The 6,689-nt window shown below is 36.5% G+C and overlaps 1 long non-coding RNA gene across 1 annotated transcript; it reads right to left on the minus strand.

Moving 5' to 3' along the window:
• Window positions 1-2,992: 2,992 nt before the first annotated feature.
• Window positions 2,993-6,395, minus strand: LOC121917226. The gene is made up of 3 exons (XR_006100986.1): window positions 6,300-6,395; window positions 5,044-5,119; window positions 2,993-3,036 (listed from the first exon to the last, which is right to left on the minus strand). It is a non-coding gene; the product is annotated as an uncharacterized LOC121917226 (long non-coding RNA).
• Window positions 6,396-6,689: the final 294 nt, after the last annotated feature.

Below are 6,689 nucleotides of genomic sequence, written 5' to 3' on the forward strand. Positions count from 1 at the left end.
CAACATGTGAGTTGAGCTTTGGCACAAAATCTAATACTGGAGAATGGCTTTTTCAGCCTGATGAAGTAATACATCTAGAGAAGCACAATCATAAAGCCAAGTTTGGAGAAATAATGTCTTGCTGAGTACAGAATGAAAATGTGCAGCATAATGAAAAGTGTTCACTTCATTGTAATTTACTGCTGCTTCAAATACAGTCCAATTCCACTATTTTTTTACCAGCAGAAAACTATGCTGACCTTTCTGCTTAACCCATAATCCTAAATTCCATTGCTTGAGTCAAAGTGGAAAGAATTCTAAGGCTGAAATCCTATACATACCTATCAGGGAATAAGCCTCACTAAACCAATTGGACTTACATTTCAGTAAACATGTATAGAATTGTGTCATAAAACTGGTTATGCTGACATAACTTTTAATTAGAAATTGTACAGATGCTCAGCCACTTTCAACTAGATTTTGTTAACTAACTGAAATTGTTTCCTTGTATGAGCCTGCCCATGTTTTAATATTCTCATGAGAAGGCTTTCTCTCAATTTTATTAGAATCATGGGTACGTTAGTGAGGACATGTAAGAGGACCTTTTCCATGGCTGCTCCCTAGCCTTGGAAACACCTGTCTGCTCTCTGTGCCAGGAGGCAAAGACTTTTTAATTAGACAGGTTATTTTATGTTGTCTGGTTGTTCTAGAAGGATATTTCAGTGGAAGGGTGTTGTCCTTTCATTCTCATTGTTGCATTTTAAATGCAATATTTATATTTAATTTCTACTTTTTATAAATTGTTTTCAAGCCTTTTTATTATTAAAATTGTGGTGGTGGCGGTTCCACTATATTTTGTTTTAAGCTGAGTTGTAAACTACCTTGGAGCCCATATTGAGAAAAACAATTGGGAAATTTTCAGTCAGGTAATTACAGTGTTATACTCGGGAAATAAAAATCTAAGAACAAGTGGGGTGGCATTAATAGAGAGGAGAAATGTAGTAAAAGCTGTCTGGAGGTATTACACAAAGTCTGGCCAAACAATGTTAATAAGACCTTAGGGAAAACCCATCAATATAACCATAATTCAAGTTTATGTTGCAACTGCACACACAGAAAAAGAAGAAATTGAACGATTCTGTGCTGGCATCGAGGAGGAAATTGATCACACACTAAAACAGGCCCTGATCATCACAGGTGATTGGCACATAAAAGCCATCTTGGATTCCACCCTGGGAGAAAGGCAACATATAAACAAAGTATGTAAATAAATAAATAAATGTAAGAAACAGAACAGAACCAAAGATTTTTGAAGAATTTGGACTAGGGTCAAGAAATTAAGCAGGAGAGTGACTAGCTGAATTTTGTGAAGCCAACAAGTTATTCTTTGCAAACACATTTTTCAGGAATCCAAAAAGACTACTGTATACATGGACATCACCAGACAGCCAATAGGAAAATCAAATAGACTACACTGTTGGAAGCAGAAGGTGGATAAGCTTTGTTCTCTCTGCAAAAACTAGACCAGGAGCATATTGTGGCACAGGTCATGAATTGATAATATCAAAAATTATAAAGCTAAAAAATACTAAAACAGTAATTGTTCCAAAACACAATCTGAAAACCATCCCTGTAGAATTTAAAGATAATGTCTGAAACAGAATTGTTAAGCCTAATTAATCAGGAGCCAGATGGAAAAAAGGAAGAATTATAATAGATACTATCAGCAGCCAAAAAGAAGAAGAGGAGGAGGAGGAAGAAGAAGAAGAAGAAGAAGAAGAAGAAGAAGAAGAAGAAGAAGAACCTTACTGGATGAAAGATGAAACTCTTCAAATACTGTAGTTGAGAGATGAGAAGTGAAAATTGACAGAAACGGGATCAGAATCCTTACTGCAACTGTTCAACACCTGTCATGCAGAGACAAAGAGAACTACCATAATAATCAATAAACAGAAATACTGTAGAAGAGAAAGAAGGAACAAGGGACCACTTCTACAAGATCTGAGAAAGCAAAGGGAAATTTAAACCTGTAACTAGCAGAGGAATATATGAAGGCTGCAAGACTCAGTGCTTTTTTATGGGTGTTTCCTAGTGCTGGACAAAGCAACAAAAAGGAGGATACTATGAACCAGGAAAGGTGTATGATGAGATTTGTTCTGATTATATTAAGGGGGAGAAATACAAACTTTTCCACTTAGAAACTTACTTCCATGTTGTTTTCAACAGTTTGGTTCTGGCATGCCTTCCATCCACAAAATGCCACTGATTCAGCAGAACATTTTTACTTGTAGGTCAAAAGAGGGACTTTTTTTGCAAACAACAACAAAAAATGTCTTCCATTTCAATTCCCTCACTTCACCATGACCTGAAATCTGCTTCAGACTGATGGGGTTCCTCTAGAGCAGAATATGAGATCACAGTACAGGAGACAACTCAAGAGGGGAATCAGCTAATATTTAGATGCTTGGATTGGATGGAGAAAATACTGGACTAAAAAGGGGGGGTGTGCATGAGTATAGACTAAGCACTTCAATAGGATATACATAAGTGTTGGCTAAACAAGTCCCATTTATTTGATTGTTTTACTCTAGTTGCACTTCAATATTTCAGGGGACAGGCTTCCTATAAGCAAAAGAAACCTGTCATAACTCAGCAAGATATCGCAGATGCTTCAAAATTCAAGAGAAATTTTACAGTTGTTGCCAAAATTGCAATGGCTGATAATGGTCACAATTCAAAATATCATGGCGGGGGGGAGGGGACTCATAGAAGTTGAAAGGAGTGAGTGCCATATCTCATTAGGAAATAACTTTTTTAAAAAACCTAAAGACTGCTGGAAAGGGTGCACTGAGCTACTACTAGTAAGATTCCTGAAGCAACAAAGGGGAGTGCAAGAAAACAGAAGACCCCATTGCTTGGATTGCAGTGGGAGCAACAGAAGAACTGGGGAGGGGATGCTTGACCTTTCTGTATGCTTACCTGAATCTAGTTCTGAGTGTCTGTTCTCGCAATGGTTTATCTCTCTTGCTCCTCTGTTTCCTTTCCTCTGCTTCATTCCTTATAGAAAGGGAAGAGAAGGGAGGACAGAAGAAAGGAGTCAGATGAACAGGAAATATAAACCATTCTGTCACTGGTGAAACAAAAACCATTAGATATCTAATAGCTTTATGCATCTACAATACCTCAGGTGATTTCTTTGGCATGGCAGTTAGATTTTCTGTTCTCTAAATGTGGGTCTGTACTCTCTTCCCTTCAGGGCTACAATCCAAGTTCACAATCCAAGAGCACACAGGGAAATACCAAGTACAGAAGCTCAGAATTCAGATGAAAGTGTGCTTGAGGGATGGGAAAGTAAATTTGGACAATATAAATTTAAATTGTCCAATTTCATTTGCAATTACTGGTCCTAATATAAAGAGTCCAATGGGTCATCAATCGATACAGAGCACAATACCTTCCACTTTGGGGAGGTGGAGGGTGGGGAAGAATAAAAAACACACCAAATCCATCCATGCTAGTTTAAAGTATATAAAAATGCAACTTAAAAGTTCCCCATAAATCCTTTAAAATACAAAACCCAGGAACCATTTTAAGTATGAAAGGGTATAATTTGGAGAATTATAGAACGAAGGTAAACTGGCATATTTGAAAAGTTAATACAATGCTGTTACAGATTTCAGGAATGGAACTGTCATTAGAACTAATGTGAAATAATAAGACATTTCCTAAGCTCACTAATTTAGTTCACATTCTTTAAAACAAGAAAGAAAAAGAATATTCAAGCACTAAAAGAGCAAGGGGGAGGGGGAGATTTCTTATTACATTATTTTTTTTAAAAAAGAAGCAAATGTGCTGCTTTTCATGTTCTTTTTTCAGAAAAGGAAGTGATTTTTAGAAACCATTAAAAGAATGTTCCCTGCAATTGTAAAGTGACCAAAAGCATTGATTCAAGTATAATTGGTTAGGACCATGCCAAAATGTCATGAACATTTTATACTTTCAAGGAATGCACTCAGTCTATTCCGAGATCTTTTATGGGGAGTCATTTATCAACATTTGCTCCCTCCTCATGCAATCAGTGTTACAGAAAATAAGAACATCACCACTATAATCTACAGTTATGGTCTAGCATTCACCCAGGGTCCTTTTAGACTACACAGTTATAGATCTATATTCCACTTTAATTGCCAAAGCAATATCTTATGGAATCCTGGGGTTTGCAATTTAAGGATGAGGATAAGGATGATGATTTTCAACCAGACACCTTTAGCCCTGGGATCCTATAGGATGTTGCCATGGCAGTTAAACTAGAATATATCCCTTTCATTGTGCAGTCTTTTGGGTAGCAGCAAATTGGTTACATTGTTTGTTGAGTCAACTTAATTTTCTTTGGTTATTTTAGGGGGGAAATTCCTTCATAGTAAAGATAAAACAGTGATGACATAATACAACCAATCAAATGCAAGATTTAACAGCAGGACTGCTACTGTGGAAAAGAATCATAGAGTTGGAAGAGACCACCAGCAGCATCCAGTGCAACCCTCTGCTATGCAGGAATATGCAATTAAAGCATCCCTGTCAGGTGGCCATCCAGCCTCTGTTTAAAAACCTCCAAGAGGAAGCTAATTTTTTAATATGGGCTCTTGAGTACCAGTGTGCCAAAAAAACAAACAAACAAACAAACAAACAAACCTGAGCCATTTTTGCCCTGCTTTCATAGCATATTTTTCATACCAAAGATAGCTTGTCAAGGGAATATTCAGTTCAGCTCTAATACAGACACTTTCTACATGTGTAGAACTAAGAAAAGATGAGGTGTGGGCTGCTAGAGAAACTTGAGGCAAGAACAACTTTCCTAACTAGGATCAGCTTCTGTTCCAACCCAAACATGAGTTGTAGTTACATGAGATATGGTTACTGTTTGTTACAAGCTTGGAAACTTCTTGAAGCTTTCTAATCAATAATGTTCCAATTAGGTTTTTAACTCTGCATTTTTCTATGGACACACTGATATTAAACTACAAAATCTACATGCACAGTGGCAGTTGTGAAAGGTGTACTCACGTGTATATGTGCACTTTCATCCTTCACATTCAGGAAAATAGAACCCCCAGATTTTCCTGGTTATTGATTTTGTCTCCTTTTTAAAAAAATATGCAAAAATGTAATTAGTACATAATGCAGTGTGTATACATTTTGTATACAAGTTTCTATAGACAGATTTGAAATACACTGTGAAAGGATTCCTTTAGGCTCCACAGTCACATTTTGAAGTCCAATAAATTTTAAGACATAAGGCTCTTCTTCAAGGGCAATCGACTCAATCTCTTCAAGAGATAACTAGAAAAATTATGTATGCTATTTCATAGAGATACCCATAGAGCATAATAGACTGCAAGAAGGAAAGGGCACTTCACTTCTCTTTGAGAGCTAAATTGTTTATTTGTCATTCTGTTACTGACCTGGTAGCCTGAACAACTAAAATGTTTATGAGCATTCCATTACTTTACAACAGCTAAATCAATGATTGAGGAGGGCACAAAGAACAGCAATTTTTGTAATAGCTGACTCCCCATCAAAGGAGTTTACATTCCACTCATGCCAATATGTGTGTTTTTCACTCAGTTCAAGGCCACTGAAAGTTGGTGCATTAGAAAAGGAGCAAAAGATGAGAGACTACTGCAAATGTATTTTTTGGCCTTGAAAAGTTATGTTGACTTGTTTCTATTGCCCCAAATCCCCCTGGATGGCAATGCAAACCTACCAAACTGGAAGCTATCTGTTATGCAGCTCGCAGGCTTTTGCAAAACTAAAGTCTCACCATGAACTATCATGAATTATTTCACTCCCTGCTTTTACCTACTGATAAAAGTATCCCCATTGTTTATTATGGCTGATGTTCATTACTTTTGTATTTAGATTTTTTTTCCCCACCAAAAGCTTTCTTTTCATCACATACACTACTGTCTCATTTCAGCAAAATTTTTCTTAACAACTTGGCCTTTGTTATTTGAGCACAGAGAACATGGTGAAAAATAGCATTGGGGTAAGTAGTTGTTTTATTTCTTTTGAGATAAGATTTCTCTATTAATGGAATCACACAATTATTTGAGGATCTTGCACTGTAATTAAATTGTATACCAGATTCCAAGGGCTCTGTCACTTAGTTTTCTCTGTAAACAGATTTAGTACTAAGCACATAAGATAAATTTGCTTTATATTTTCTAGCTTTTACATTTAGAATCACAAGGGTTCATAGAAAGGGAAAATATGATCCATTTCAAAATGTAGACATATCATTTGAGGCTCAAAGAACCTACCTTTCAAAGCTTTGTGAGATATTACATCCATTCTTTTCTAACTGGAATCTCTCATCCATGATTCCATTTCTTCTCCGTTGACATCTCTTATCGGTAATTTTTTCCCCACATTATTTCCTGCCATTTCCCCCTTTTTATACTTCTTACTTTGCCAGATGTATGAGTGATATATAGTGCCTGGATAAAAATCCTGCATAGGAAAAACTCTGGGGACATTACACTTTCATTATGCAAAGGGACCTTGTAGCATCTTTGAGACTGACTAAAAGAAAGAAGTTAGTAGCATGAGCTTTTGTAGATTTGAATCTACTTCCTGAGATGCATGTTGTGGCAGCACATTTTTCATGTAATCACACATTCACAATCTGGAAGGGAAGAAAAAGGTAATAA

The sequence above is a fragment of the Sceloporus undulatus genome, unplaced genomic scaffold (assembly GCF_019175285.1).
Source record: "Sceloporus undulatus isolate JIND9_A2432 ecotype Alabama unplaced genomic scaffold, SceUnd_v1.1 scaffold_13, whole genome shotgun sequence".
Taxonomy (NCBI): domain Eukaryota; kingdom Metazoa; phylum Chordata; class Lepidosauria; order Squamata; family Phrynosomatidae; genus Sceloporus; species Sceloporus undulatus.